Source organism: Anolis carolinensis, chromosome 4 (genome assembly GCF_035594765.1).
Source record: "Anolis carolinensis isolate JA03-04 chromosome 4, rAnoCar3.1.pri, whole genome shotgun sequence".
In the NCBI taxonomy this organism is placed as follows: Eukaryota; Metazoa; Chordata; class Lepidosauria; order Squamata; family Dactyloidae; genus Anolis; species Anolis carolinensis.
Window position 1 is genome coordinate 62,733,794 of NC_085844.1, and position 16,541 is coordinate 62,750,334.

At 39.9% G+C, this 16,541-nt stretch overlaps 1 long non-coding RNA gene across 2 annotated transcripts; it reads left to right on the forward strand.

The window, feature by feature from the left end:
* The first annotated feature begins 8,666 nt into the window (after nt 1–8,666).
* LOC134298916 (uncharacterized) lies at nt 8,667–14,373 on the forward strand. 2 transcript variants are annotated; one of them, XR_010006038.1, is made up of 4 exons: nt 8,667–9,290; nt 12,085–12,229; nt 12,411–12,523; nt 14,036–14,373. It is a non-coding gene; the product is annotated as an uncharacterized LOC134298916 (long non-coding RNA). The 2 variants fall into 2 exon arrangements; XR_010006037.1 differs by having other exon boundaries at nt 12,085–12,523.
* The last annotated feature ends 2,168 nt before the right edge of the window (nt 14,374–16,541 follow it).

The window sequence follows — 16,541 nt, forward strand, 5'->3', positions numbered from 1 at the left end:
ATTTTAGATCAGGGGTTGGAGCCTCCAGTGGTGCAATCGGTTACCCTTGTGCCGGCAGGCCTTCTGACCGAAAGATCAGCGGTTTGACTCCAGGGAGCGGGGTGAGCTCCCATCTCTCAGCTCCAGCTTCCCATGCGGGGACATGAGATAAACCTCCCACAGGATGGTAAAACATCCGGACTCCCCCTGGGCAACATTTTTGCAGACGGCCAATTTTCTCACACCAGAAGCAACTTGCAGTTTCTCAAGTCACTCCTGACACGAAAAAGCTGGAGGGAGCCATCTGCAAAACCATCTGAAGGACTCGAAGTTTTCCCAGCCTTATTTTAGGTGCTACAATTGAAAACGGTGGCATCTTCGTAATTCCACAGAGAGCACAATAATCCTGCTTTGTCCAGTTTGTCATACCATGTCACACTTATTGCAAGGAAAAAATAAAGCTGTACCAAAGAAGAGACCACAGAATTCTGTACAGGCAGTTCTTCTCCTTGACTGTGTTTCATAGCTTGGGCATCTTTTACAATTAAGCAAAACAATTACAGTAATGTTTTAAACAAGCAAAATAAAATTGAGTGTTTGTTTTGTCATCAAATGCACAACACACATGTTACTTGGCCAGCCTGTGATCAGATTGAGCAACTAGCACTTACAAAACTGAGTATCAATGAATATAAGGCACCTAAAGCAATTAACAGGTTCCAATCTGGGGAGTGGAGTGAGCACCTGCTGTTAGCCCCAGCTTCTAGCAGTTCAAAAACATGCAAATGTGAGTAGATCAATAGGTACCACTCCGGCGGGAAGGTAACAGTGCTCCATGCAGTCATGCCAGCCATATGACCTTGGAGGTGTCTATGGACAATGCCGACTTTTCGGCTTAGAAATTGAGATGAGCACCAACCCCCGAATTGGACATGATTAGACTTAATGTCAGGGGAAAACCTTTACCTTTACCTTAAAGGACATGTGAGCAAAGTGCAGCCCTTGACAGACTGGCAAAACAAAACAAAACACAAATAGATGAACTGTTTCTTCAGAGTGGCCCCAGGACTCCCAATTCACTTTGTAAATGGGCTGGGGCCACTTGCACTGATTAACATTTAAAATACTCTAAAAGGGGGGGGGGGAGAACTTCTGGCCACTTTTATGTTTGTTTTTGACAGACCATGTGTGGTCTGAAAGGTCCCAGGGCTAGAAAAGGCCACTTCTTCTGTAAAGTGTGCCTCCCTCCCCAGCATTCTCCAGAAAGCACCTTTGGGATAGTTTGGCCATTTAAAAAGCAAGCATTGTTCCATTATATGGAGAAGATTATCTACAATCTTAATAAAAAGTCAATACCTAGCTTTCAGCCCTATCAATATGTTTATCTTTTCAAATGGTATCTTTTCAAGGGAAAAGGATCAATAAACCATTTTTTTCTCCAAAATTGGTTCAGATTTCTTGCCAGTTATAAGACCTTATATTTACAGGAAATGTATATATATGTAAAGCTCAGCATCAGCTACAACAGAAATGTTTGTATTCCTCAGATTCGACATCCTGGATCAAAAGTTTGAAGTCTTTCCCCCCAAGTTTTGTAAAATAAAACTAGCTACAATAAAATAATTCAAGTTCGCAAAGTTTGACAGATTGCCTCCATGACTAGTAAAAGAACTTGCAGATGTAATCTCAAGGCCCCCGTCAATCATCTTTGATAGTTCTTGGAGCCATTCAAAACAAACCATGCTCCTCCAAAAGCTAGACTTTCCTGCAGAGTTGTAACTCCTATCCAGGGCACATATATTGAGAGAGGATGTTCACAAAAGTCAATAACATGTGTAAGACTGGATAAAGTCTTACACGCACTCAAAGGCATCTTCCTTGCAAAATAATTGTCACATAACTGGTCTTAATGAGACTTGCTTTTCTTGAAAAAATTGAAAGCTTGGAATCTGGGCCAAATTATGTCCAAATAACTACTTAGTGACATACTTGTGAACCAGGTAAAACTTGGAAATCTGGATAGTATGACAACCATATCCCTACTTCTTTATATCCACAGATAATTTGGATTACTTCAGAACAAGCATAAGAAAATACATATACACCGCAATGGTAAGAATGGATTGACTCTGTAATGTTAAGAACTGAGAAAAAAAAATGATTAATACGTTAAGGTCTTCATCAAAAGGCAATAGTATTTGTCCTTTGCAAGTTTAGTTTTACAATGCTATGAGATTGAAAAAAATCCATTATAGATTTATTTCACATGATTCTGGAATATATCAATCTGGAGCCCATTGTTCCCTCAAATAAGGCTAATATTTTATTCCCCTGTGAAGCCGTAAAGTTCACCACAACACAGTTCCCAGACTGTCACATCATCTTGAAATCACCAACTAATCCACACAAAAGAGGGCTGCCTGGCACACATGACTCAGACAATCAGAAAATGTGCCTCAGGTCAGCAGATTATTATCTGGAAGATGGTTTCTGCTATTTTGTACCATTTTAAAATGGGAAATAATTGAGTTCATAATGGGGTTTATTTATTTATTTATTTATTACAATATTTATATCCCGCCATTCTCACCCAACAGGGGACTCAGGGCGGCTTACAATAAAACGCATATATAAAAATTATACAGTGCAATATAAATCAGTTAAAATTATTATTAACTTACATCAGTATTCATAAAATACATTATAAAATACAGGTAGGCGTGTTCAGTTCAAAAAACTGGGTCTGTCGATAATAATAATTAACGCTGCCAATTATTATTCAAAAGCCTGGCCCCTTAACCAAGTTTTAACCTTCCTACGGAAGGATAGGAGGGAGGGAGCCTGCCTGACTTCAATGGGGAGGACGTTCCCCATTTTCACGTTGGAAAATTGTGACTCTTGTTAAATTGTACCTATTGATCAACTCACATTTGCATGTTTTTGAACTGCTAGGTTGGCAGAAGCTGGGGCTAACAGCGAGTGCTCAACTCACTCCCCAGAGTTGAACCATCGACCTTTGGGTCAGCAAGTTAAGTAGCTCAGCAGTTCAACCTGCTGCGTCACCGGGGGCTCCTCCTTTGTGGTTATGCACCTTCAAGTTGAATGCAATGTATGACAACCCTCTCATAAAGCATTCTTGGAAAGGTGCATTCAGAGGAAGTTTCCCATTGTCTTCCTTTTAGGTTGTGAGAGTATAACATGACCAAGACCACCCTGTGGGTTTCCTTGTCTGAGTAGGGATTTCAACCCTAATCTCTTAAAATCCTAGTCCAGCACTCAAACCACTACAACACACCGGCTCCCTCTATAGGATTCCACCTTCCATTAAAAGCAGCACCAGAGATGTCATTTAGAAGAGAGAACAGACTCTTTGTTGACGTTATCTATACTTACTGAACTGGCTCTGCAGACTTTCAGATAGGTGTTTTCCCCAATCCTAAAGTGATGTACCAGGCAGAACCTGTGACACATGTGCAAAATATTGTTTTAACATTTGGTTACAATGCTTATCCAAAGGATCTTAAAGCCAAAAACACCTTTAGCTCATCTAGCCAAGGGCCCTTCCACCCAGCCCTATATTCCAGAATATCAAGGCAGAAAATCCCACAATATCTGCTTAATTTGAACTGAGTTATCTGAGTCCACACTGCCATATATTCCAGTTCAAAGCAGATATTGTGGGATTTCCTGCCTTGATATTCTGGGTTATATGACTGTGTGGAAGGGCCCCAAATCTCTGTTTCTACCCCAAGTGTAACAATTGCTTTAGACATTGAATGAATATTTTGCACTAGAAATATATATTAAAATTATACATTAATTGGAGAGGAAAAGAGAATCAACTTACTTGGTGATCTCAGATAAATGTCTATTTTTAAGTCTTAGTTGCTGCATGCACGCACTTCATAATGTCCAGCAATAATCAAAGATGAAATAAACAGAATTGTTATCTGCAGAAACTGTAGAACATTTTTAGGATGCAATCCCATATACACACTGCCTGAGATGATATAACAAGGATAGGAAAATAGTGTCAAGCTATCACACAGTAGACTATTCATTTGTCTTTCTAGCCACCATCCAAAACATAACAATCCTTCAGCAATGATTGGCTAGTAGTGAATAGAAATATTTTGCCCACCAGTGGTAGACTACAATTAACAGCAATTTTTAGGAGGTGCCATTTTCTTTACGTATTTATGCCTTCAGTATGTATGTTTTCCCTGTTTTTCCCGTGGTTAACATGTATTGCCTATGGTGAGCCATTTGACGTGTCTAAGAGCAGTCTATCTGTAACCCAGTTATAATGTATGTTTTGTTTTCAAATTTCCTGGAGTTTTCTGCCTGTTACAATTCCCCGGCACTATGTTCCATTTGGTTTGTGCTTTTTGGTGGACAGAACAATACGTTGTATTTCTCTGTCGTCATAAACACTATAGCTATAAAAACTGGCACTGGAAATTAATAATTTCTGTTGACATCACTGAAGCAAATGCGCAGTGATCTCCAAATTATTTGTCTAAGAAATGAATTTCTTTAACAGCAGCTCTTACAGAGCTATTAACACAACATTTAAGTTCATTTATATAATCAGATGTATGCAACCTAAGGGTACATTTACAGACTTTCAGTTGATAGCTTCTTTGTTTACCACAGGCTGATTCTTCTGTTGAGTTGGAATTACACAATCGCATTACGGTACTTTCTGAATAAAATATCATGTACAAATTATTATGTTCACGTAGGCTCCTTCTCTAACAAAGGGAATCATATTTATTCCTGTAACCAATCCACCAGAGATATATAGACAAGTAATGAATTATTAAAGGAATTTGAACTGGAGCATCAATTTCCACTTTTGATTTTGATGCTATGTTATGATGCCCCTATTTGTTACAGACAGAGAAGGACTTTCTTTCTAGCCAATATGTTATTAGCTTTGTTTGCATTTCAACCTTGACTTTACTTTTTTTTCTTTAAGAGTTTAACATGCTTTCTCCATTACCCCTTTCACTACAATGTGCCTTAAAACTGGCTTCTTGAACCCATTTACAGGGGATTAAGCTCCAATTTGCTTAATGATCTGGATTTAGATCACTAAATTCATTGTATCTTAATTCCTAGAAACAGAAGGCTAGAACATGACCACTAAATCAAAGGGATTTACATAAATGCTAATTTACCGAATTATCATTGCTTAAGTGGGTCTAGTCTAGTTGGGATTAACCATAGGATTTATATAAACATATAAAGGAAGAATTATTGTATACTCCTAGTCTTTACAAAAGTGATAAAAGGCATCACTTGAGTGCGCTTATATGAGCATAATTAACCCATGTAAGAATGTGTTTTCTCATTGTGGGCACAGCAAATGAAAACATATAACTGCAGTATTACTTTTTTATTCAGAGTCCTTAGGTATTATTTATTTCCCATATTTATATCCCGCCCTTCTCACCCCGAAGGGGACTCAGGGTAGCCTCACAACCAGCAGCAATTTGATGCCCAGCATACACATTCCAAAAATTACAATTAAAATCAAACATTAAAACATAAATTATCAAATCACCAATTAAATCATGCAAGTATCATATTTATAAATTGTATCGTGAAATAAAATGATTTTGTTTCTCTTCAAGACTTATTTATGAATTCTCAAAATGTGTGGTATCTAAACTAGATTACCATACCCATTGTTACCTATAAGGCTAGTTGCCATACATAAACACACACAGAGAATCTCATCATGAAGAGTTTGTAGTTGAATGTATCTTCACTACTCATTGATATTTAGGAATTGGATGGAGAAGGTGATCAGTTTCTTGAATCCTACACCAATAATATAGAGTCATGGAATCACAAATCTGGAAGATGCCTCATGGACCATTGAGACCATTGAGTCCAACCCATTGCTCAATGCAAGATCTCCAGCTAAACCATCCCCAATAGGTAGCAGTCCAGACTCTCTTTAGAGCATTTAGCGATTGAGACCTCACCATGTCTCTAGGCAATTTGATTCCATTGACAAACCACTCTTACTGTCAAGAAGTTCCTTCTAATGTTCAATCATAATCTACTTTTCTGTAACTTCAAACCATTAGACCTGGTCCTATCCTTCGGGGCAGCAGAAAATATGACTGCTCCTTCCTTTCTGTCACAGCCCTTGAGGTATTTGAAGAGCGCAATCATGTCATCTCTCAGGGCCCTTTCACACTGTCCCTATATCCCAGATTATCTGGCAGTGGAGACTCATATAATCCAGTCTAAAGCAGATAATCTGGGATGGATCTGATCCTGGGATATAGGCAGTGTGGAAAGAGCCTCAGTCTTCTCTTCTCTTCAGATAGCTTAAGAAGTACCACTCAGTTATATCAGAAAATCTCAAACATCTCAAACTTTGCACTTCTCCGGACTATCTGAACTTACTGAAAATAATTTACATCCCCCAGTCACAGAATTGTAGTGCAGAAACAGAGCCACTCAGGTGAAGCTTGGCATGACAGTTATTGACAGTTTTATATTGGTTTCTAATTCATTTTTAGAGATCACTCAAGTCTTTGTCACAGTACTTTCCTTGGAGCAGAGAATTCCAGATACCTTTGGTCTCTCCAAAAATTGCATGTGAATTCCTACCTTTCAAAATAATGTGTGATTTCTCTTTAATCATGATGTGAAATCCTTTCTTTTTCCACTAAGTTTCTTATTTGCAATTTCAGGTTGTCTTTTCAAAATGTAACCCGACTCAATTTAACATGTTCAATTTAGCATGCCTTTCCATGTTCATTTTAGTTTCAGGATGCCAGGAAATCACAGCTGTTGGGGCCAACACTTTTAACAAGGTGTTCTTTAGGCAATACAGATACGGTGTGCCATAAATTCAAAGACTGCTTTAACTTAAAACAGTGTTTGTCTTCTTCTCTTATTTTACATTCTGAGGGCATTAATCTACTGCATAGATTTTTTTGTTTCAGAATTATAAAACCTGGTATGGGAGATTTTAGGAAAGAATGCTTGAGCTATGGCAGTTTTCAAAGAAATAGCTCTGTTAGTCTGTCGCAACATAATATTCTTTCTCCACATCTGCTCTTGTTGTCCTGAATGTGATGGAGAAGAGATACTAAACCTAATGCATTCTAACAAACTCTACTCACAAAAGGTGACGGATCCTTTTTTTGTTAGTTAGGAGTTTAAAGTACGGCAGTTACAATAAGCTGACGTGGGGTTTTTTGAGTTGATTTTTTTAAACTAAAATGTTGAGACGAGTATGGAGGATAATATCATTTACAATACTATAGCACAATTTATTTATTTATTTATTTATTTATTTATTTGCAGTATTTATATTCCGCCCTTCTCACCCCAAAGGAGACTTGGGGTGGATCACAATGTACACATACAAGGCAAACATTTTATGCCATATCCAGCCACAGGGGGAGCAGCTGCTTCATCATCCACTGTGATGCCGACTTCCTCATTCCAAATGCTGCTGGACTATTTTTATGGTGTTGTAAATTAGTTAAATTAGCCTCCCCACATAGTGGTACCCAAATTTCCTACTTGATAGATGCAACCATCTTTCGGGTTGTTTAGGTCAACAACGAGCAGGGCTATTTTTTGTTTTAATGGTCGGGTGCTCACTCCAACACGGGCTGGCCTCGAACTCATGACCTCTCAGTTATAGTGATTTATTGCATCTGGCTACTAACCAGCTTACTGAATACTTATTTGCTGTGTTTCTGATGTTACTAGATATTACTATATATTGTTAAGTGTTCCCTAACATCAAAATAATATCAGTATTTCTGCGGGTGAAATCATCTTCTATAACAGTGGTATCATCCAGTATACAAAAGGACTTACAGGGGAAAGAAATGCCATCTGTAAACCTCAGTAAACCTTAAAAAGCTGCCAGGTCTATGGGGGCCAATGCTTCAACAGTAGAGTGGAAAACCTAAATAAAATGCAACAAACCCACTTGTGGCTTGTGAAAATCATTGCTGTGCATTATGCTTTTGCATCTTATTTTACAGCAGGAAAACATTTTTCATGCTAAGAGGCTGAACCGGCCTCATTGGGAATGCTTCGAAGACTGATCCTCTGTTGTGCTTCAGAGACCGGTGGGAGAAACAGTGATTTGTCAAAGTACACTTGATCTTTCTGCTTCACCTACCGCCTGCCTCTGCAAAGCTGCTGCTTAAATTCCTCAGACCTAGAGAAATACCAGAGCTATTGACACATACCTTGGGATACAAGCCTTGTATTCTTTTTCTGCCCAATTCAGCCAGAAATAAAGTCAAGGTCTGGTGACACATGAAACTGCATTTCATGAAATAGGTCTGATAAGCACAAAGGTATGTTGAATGTCTGTTTTTGTAAATCGTTTCTCTCATGTGCCAGCAGTACAGTGTTTGTAAAATAAATTGTTTCATATTTAGATCCTGCAAGTATATTACTATTATCACAGCTGATCTCTTAACTATTCCCTTGTAAGACCTCCTTAAAGAAAAATAGAAAAGGATATTATTTAAGCCATTTAATAGGTGGCTTTGGCTCTCTTGAACAGCTGAGAGCAGACTGATTCTTTATTTCACAGTTCATTACTACATTTGCTTTAGACTTTAGAGACCAAGTAAGTTCTCTAAAGCAGTGATTACGTAGTGACAGTGAAAAATCAAAACTAAGAGAAGTTCAGAAGCTAAAGTCTCTGTGCTGGGGCATCTCACCTCCAACACAAATAGTGTCCAAAGAGCCTCTGAAGTACTGATATTATATGCCAAGACAGCACAGAAAATCCAGGCAAGATTAATTTCTGATATTGCAGTTGACTTTACTAGGAATGCTTTTAACTAATAGTGGCTGTTTATATCCAAGATGTTCCCTGCTTAAGTTTTAATAATGCTGTATTTACTTGGTTTTACTTTGTTTATAATTATGTAGGTGCTAGTCCATGCAGTATGTAGTATTTTAAGGGTGTATCTCAACACTGATATGTGTAGCATTTTAATGATTTATATAGGATTTGAATGTGTATTTTATATTGCATTTAATAATCTGGTTTTCATGTATTTATTTGTTTGCGTTATATGTGAAAGACCTAGGGTCTAAGCATTGGAAAAAACTTGCAACAATATGCCAAGACAGCTAGTTCTTCTTTCCATTCTTCTTCGCATTTTTCAGTGCCTTTTCTTCTTCATGTCTAGGATCAGCAAGGATTGTGAGAACCATAGCTGTGAGAACTCTACCCCTCAAATAGTCTAACACAGAGGCTTCTACAAATTTCAGCTATTTCAAACATAAAAATACATCACCAGGTAATGATATTTCTGCATATAGTCAAGAGTTCAGGCTTTGAATGGGAGGCCTCTGGTTACAACATAGAACTTCTGGCCTCGAGATATCACCTTTCTACTGAAAATTCACATGTCAATGGGGCAGTGAATTTACTATGTTTTGGTCTCAAATATAAATGAGCAGTCTAAGGGTGTTTTTTTATCATGTCAGAAGTGACTTGAGAACATACTGCAAGTTGCTTCCCAGGGGAGGCCCGGATGTGTTACTGGGAGGTTTTTCTCGAGTCCCCGCAAGCTAGAGCTGATAAACGAAAGCTCACACCATCTTACGGATTCAAACCAGCAACCTTAAGGTCAGCAGTTCACAAGGGTTTAACCCATTGCACCATCGTGGCTCCAAGGTACTTTAAGGATAGCATGTTAAAAGTTTGCACCAAAACCTGGAATAGACTCACCATAGACTGAAATGATAGCCACCAGCTCACTTATCCAGAAAGGCACAAGTCAAAATGTAATGTTATTATCTCCAGTTTAACAAGACTCTTCCTTATCAGAGGATATATAATAGCGTCTACAAATTTATAGCGCAGAGATTACTTCATTGATTGTCAAAGACAGAACGCCACAAGATCAAAGATAACAGAGTTTATTGGATAACAGAACTCAAAATGCCCGTAAAATACAAGGGCCAGGCAGTATTAGCCTTTAAAAGCAAAAAGGGGCAAGGAAAAACGTTCAAAAGATAAACCGGATTAAACCGGAGTTTAATCCGGGTAAAAACAAAACAGCTTGCTTCAGCCTGGGGATAAACAAAACAGAAGCCGGGGAACAAAGTGTTCAAAAGAATGCAATTAATTGGCAGCAGATTCCTCTCTGCTGCCAGCACTGTGCTTTGAGTAACTTGAGTCACTCCTCCACACAGCAGGCAAGATTTCCAATACACACAGATCAGCCGAGGATTGAAGCAGAAGAGTAGACCCAGTTCCTTTCCGTAGTTCAAGCCAGAAGCAGACGTTTGTAGTTTCACCAAGTCCGAGTAGGGGGAAGTCAAGCCGTGGTCAGTTCAGTCCGAAATCCAAAGCAGGAGATGGCATCCGTCAAGAAGACGACGGAAGGTCAAAGCTAATGAGATTAAGCACAAGTTTGCACAAACAAAAGCCCACACAATTCCTCCCGCCGTCTGACCCCAAATTCCAAAACAACTTACGTATCAGCACACGAAAACACACCAGTCTTCAGGAAAGCGTCCCACACAGATCCCAAGCGTTCGTCCAGATTACCTTGCCCAACGCAATTTGCAATTGCTCCCAAGCCTCATTTTATGCCAGTTACAAATCCTCATCACTATCAGCTGCCCTCCTTAACCCGGGCGTTTCCTCATCACTTTCCTCATCAGAGCTGGAACACCTCTGACTACGCCCCACAACATCCCCAGCTGTGGATCCCGTCCCATCCCTCCAGCTTGTCCATGGGTCTAATCCTGAAGGTCCCCATTCATCTTCCATCCCATCATTGCCAGTGGCACCCAATTCCTCCCTCACCCGAGTCCAATCCATCTCATCCTCCTCCGAGCTAACCAGCCCCTCCTCCATTCTCTCCGTAAACCCCTCAAAAGACTCTTCGTCAGATGGTGCTGCAAAGATATCTCGCAGTCTCTTTCTTTCTCGCTCCTCGAGAGTATCTGACTCTCGAGGAGTCTTACGCCCACGTCTGCCAGTAACAGAGCCATGAGGCTCAATCATAACATTGATTGTAGTAAAGTGATGAATACACACGCACCAGAAGGGATGAGAAAATGTGATGCATACATATTGTTCAAAAATTTAGTGCTACATATTTTAATTATATGCTTTCATGAAAAATAATCCCAACACAGTCCACAAACTGCCTAACTCTGAATTTTGCTGGCTTGATATATATGGGAGGGGGGGGGGGCTAATTCATTTTTATATTAAGATAACAGCAAGGTCAGAAAAGAGATTTAAACAGGGTTACATCACTTTAAAATGTAAGTGGGGGTATGAATGCTTGAATACCCTATGATTCTACATAAAACTGGGATGGAAATTGGCTGGACCTCTAGATGTTGTTGAATTGCAACTCCCAGCACTTTTTACTATTCTGCCTAGGGCTTTTAAGAAATGTAGTCCGATATTTCTGGGTTGCAGAATCTCTGCCCCAGGTTTAAAGAAGCAGCTCCCCAGAGACAGAAATATAACATGTCATGGAGGAGGCTGCACTCATCTTCTGATTATCTGGATTTCTAGAAACATTTGCTGTACCTTCTTTTCATGGGTGTATTCAAAATACATTTCCCCGAATTGTAGTAATCTTCCAGAAGACTGGTGATGTGTCGTTCCTCAAAGTCCAAGGTAGCTACATTTGGAAATAAGCAAAAGTGAATTCCAAAAAACCATGCTAAAGACTGAAGTCATCAAGTTTAGGGACCATGTGCTGAAGCAGTTGTGGGCGAACTTCAGCCCACCAGGAATTGGGACTTCAACTCCCTCAATTCCTAATAGCCAATAGTCTGTTAGGAATTGTGGGAATTGAAGTCCAAAACACCTGGAGGGCTGAACTTTGCCCATGCCCGTGGGAAAGGGATGAGTTTTATGCTGTTGGGTTGAGTTAAATGCCTTTTGCTAGAGCCCTACACAACCTGGGATCTGACTGGGAAGCACAACATACGATATCTCATGAAAGCCTTAAAAAAAAACATGATTTGTAAGATATCAACATACTTTCCCAAACTGTTTGTCATTTACGAGTAGCAATATGTAAATATGTGTAAGAATTTTATTTCTCTCTCTCTTAGGCTGCTCCCTTGATGTATACGTGACATCATAGACCACTTCTTATAAAGATCAGGAGACCTTTATGACCTCATAGAATTTCTCCATGCCTGGTGTTCTCATATTGAAGCTTCTTTAACAGAAGTACTTCCAGTTGCCTACCAGACAGTAAGGATGTTTCTTGGAGGCTTCTGTTATGTGCTCATCTTGGGGACTGCCATATTACTGCCAAATGTTCTCAGCCACGAAAAATCGGCCTGGGCAACAACTGGCTTAGATTTGTCACCTCAAGAAAGAGAACAACTTTGGAAAAGAGAGCAATCTGATGTTTGTCTTCTTTTCGGTTTAGACATTTCATGAAGGACCATAGAGGCATGGTTTATTCGTAGTGCGCTGCTACTTTTCACAGCTATTGGTATTTCTATCATCTACATTTCATGGAAATGCATGAAAAACGTTAAGGTAAGATTTATATGGGGGCTCTTGGTGGCACAGTGTGTTAAAGCGCTGAGCTGTTGGGCTTACGGACCAAAAGGTCCCAGGTTCAAATCCCGGGAGCGGAATGAGCACCCAGTATTAGCCCCAGCTCCTGCCAACCTAGCAGTTCGAAAAATGCAAATATGAGTAGATCAATAGGTACCAGTCCGGCGGGAAGGTAACGGCGCTCCATGCAGTCATGCCGGCCACATGACCTTGGAGGTGTCTATGGATAATGCCGGCTCTTCGGCTTAGAAATGGAGATGAGCACCAACCCCCAGAGTCAGTCACGACTGGACTTAACATCAGGGGAAACCTTTACCCTTAAGATTTATATGTATGCATTTTACAATGAACAGTATGGTCCACTCATTTGAGTGTCTCACATATTTTATCTTATTTACATATTTCTAATGAAAATGTATTTGCATTGTTCTCTACGCCTGCAAGAAGAACCTTACAGAAAGGTTACAGCACTTTTTACAGGTCTCCTCCCTGTATTTATTCTGGGAGGAGACCGGGCCGAAACTAACAAAATGAAGTTCAACAGGGACAAATGCAAGATACTTCACTTCGGCAGAAAAAATGGAATGCAAAGATACAGAATGGGGGACTCCTGGCTCGACAGCAGTACATGTGAAAAAGATCTTGGAGTCCTTGTGGACAACAAGTTAAACATGAGCCAGCAATGTGATGCGGCTGCTAAGAAAGCCAATGGGATTTTGGCCTGCATCAATAGGGGTATAGCGTCTAGATCCAGGGAAGTCATGCTCCCCCTCTATTCTGCCTTGGTCAGACCACACCTGGAATACTGTGTCCAATTCTGGGCACCACAGTTGAAGGGAGATGTTGACAAGCTGGAATGCGTCCAGAGGAGGGCAACTAAAATGATCAAGGGTCTGGAGAACAAGCCCTATGAGGAGAGGCTCAAAGAACTGGGCATGTTTAGCCTGCAGAAGAGAAGGCTGAGAGGAGACATGATAGCCATGTACAAATACGTGAGGGGAAGTCATAGGGAGGAGGGAGCAAGCTTGTTTTCTGCTGCCCTGCAGACTAGGACACGGAACAATGGCTTCAAAGTACAGGAAAGGAGATTCCACCTGAACATCAGGAAGAACTTCCTCACTGTGAGGGCTGTTCGGCAGTGGAACTCTCTCCCCCAGACTGTGGTGGAGGCTCCTTCTTTGGAGGCTTTTAAGCAGAGGCTGGATGGCCATCTGTCGGGGGTGCTTTGAATGCGATTTCCTGCTTCTTGGCAGGGGGTTGGACTGGATGGCCCATGAGGTTTCTTCCAACTCTACTATTTTATGATTCTATGATTTAACAGCAGACTGACACTTTGAGAAAATGTCACTTTAGTCTATGCTTACTATCTACACATCAGGCTTCTGTTAAGAAACACAAAGATAGGGAGAGTAAAACCAAATGGCCATTTTGATAAACCTCTATTTTTTGCCTTAAGTTAAAACAATTATCTTGTTTTGTCATTTTTCCCAGCCCAGCCAGGCCATGACCAAGATACCAGCTGCTGCAGAAGTGAAAAATGAACGGATGCTGGAGCAGTTAGTGAAAAACACCCTTGAGATCAACAAAGGCATTAAGGAGATCCAATGGATGCAGAGGAGATTACTAAAAACTCAATTAACAACAGGAAGAAATATCTATGAAATGGAGGGCAAGGTTTCAACCCCAAAGTGTTCCTGCTCAGATTCTGGTCAAAAGGAAGGCAGAAGAGGAGAAAGGGGAAAGGCAGGAAAGAAAAAGGGGAGCGGAGGAGGAAAGAAAAACAGGAATATGAGAGTTAGTGAAAGGTAGAAAGGTTTGGGGGGGGGCTGGGGAGGTTGGGAGAGTTAGGGGGGAAGGGGGGGTAGGGGAAAGGGATAGATAGGTGTAAAGTTAATTCAGATGTTTTAAATAAATTTGGCCATGTTTCAATCCACACTGTTGTCTGGTCTTTTATTGCAGGGGTGGGATGGCAAATGTGACACAATATAAATTAAAGCAATGCAATTGTACTGTACTAAAGTATTAAAATATATATACTCGAGTATAAGCTGACCCGAATATAAGCCGAGACACCTAATTTTACCACAAAAAACTGGGAAAACATTGACTCCAGTATAAGCCGAGATACCAATAAAATTACATTAATTGAGGCCTCAATAGTTTAAATGTTTTTGAATCTTTACATCAAACTGTCATTTAAGATATGACTGTTCAACTCTGATTAAATCATTATTTTCCTCTTCTTCAATATAAATGTGCTTATGTGTCCTTTTAATAATAATAGAGTCCCTTTGGGTGAGAAAGGCGGGATAGAAATGATGCAAATAAATAAATAAATAATACATTTTATTTATTGCCCATCTCTCCTGATGGCCTGAGGTGGCATACAACAAAGTCAAAAACACGTGAACATAATATATATATAATATACATAGATTAAAAACTCAAAAATATAAAACAACTTGCACCAAACACTGATATGGAATTGACATATAGTAGCAATAGATTGTAAATCAAAGCTCATGAATAAATATTGACTGGGTAGGTTTGCCAGAAGACATGGGTCTTCAGTTATGTTTTAAATTCTGACCAAAGTGACCTAAAGTCAACAAGAGATTTCATGGTTTGTAATGGCTGTGTTCATGAAGTTAGTGTAGCATAGGGTTGGACTGTTGAACTACAGCTCTGGAGACCAAAGTTCAAATTCATGCTTAGCCATGAAAACTCATTGTTTGACTTTGGGGACGTTGCATACTCCTAACCTCCTGAGATAGAATCGCCTTAAGGTCAACGTCCGGAGGAAACTATTTGAAGGCACACAACAACAACATCAACAACAACAACTGTTTCCATTCTACATCCAGCGTAAATATGCAAGGACTCTGGTCCAATCTCCACAACACTAGAATTGACCATATAAGGCTGCTTTGAGTCCCATTTGGAATGAAAAGGGCCAGATAAAAATAGGGTAATTAAATAAATAAGTTATACTTGTCCGAATAGGTGGCTGAGATAGTGACACCTTTGTTTTCTGATGGTTCAGTTGATTTAAATGATTGCATATAAAATTAGCTTCAGGCCATATGAAACATAAATGAATTTAATATTTAGTCGGGTCCCTTCTCCAGAATGTCTCATCATGTATGTGTAAGTACACCAACATTTTTTAAAAAACAGAAATCCAAAATACATCTTGCTAGTGTTTTTAGTTTACTTATTAGTGTGGGCTCTATTGTGCAACCTCTAGTTATTGTGCGTGTGTGTGTGTGCTTTTAATGCATAGAACATTGCTCAGAGAACAAAAAGATGATATAAAGGTAAAGTGACGCAGCGGGTTAAACCGCTGAGCTGCTGAACTTGCTGAACTTGCTGACCGAAAGGTAGGCGGTTTGAATCCGGGGAACCGGTTGAGCCCCAGTTTCTGCCAACCTAGCAGTTTGAAAACAAGCAAATGTGATTAGATCAATAGGTATTGCTCCAGTGGGAAGGCAACGGGGCCGGCCACATGACCTTGGAGGTGTCTACAGAGAACTCCGGCTCTTCGGCTTAGAAATGGAGATGAGCACTAACCCCAAGAGTCAGACACGACTAGACTTAATGTCAGGGGAAAACCTTTATCTTTACCTTTACTATAGAAGCACAACATACAGTATCTCATGAAAGCCTTTAAAAAAAAACATGATTTGTAAGATATCAACATACTTTCCCAAACTGTTTGTCATTTACGAGTAGCAATATGTAAGAATTTTATTTCTCTCTCTCTCAGGCTGCTCCCTTGATGTATACGTGACATCATAGACCACTTCTTATAAAGATCAGTAGACCTTTATGACCTCATAGAATTTCTCCATGCCTGGTGTTCTCATATTGAAGCTTCTTTAACAGAAGTACTTCCAGTTGCCTACCAAACAGTAAGGATGTTTCTTGGAGGCTTCTGTTATGTGCTCATCTTGGGGACTGCCGTATTACTACCAAATATTCTCAGCCACGAAAAACC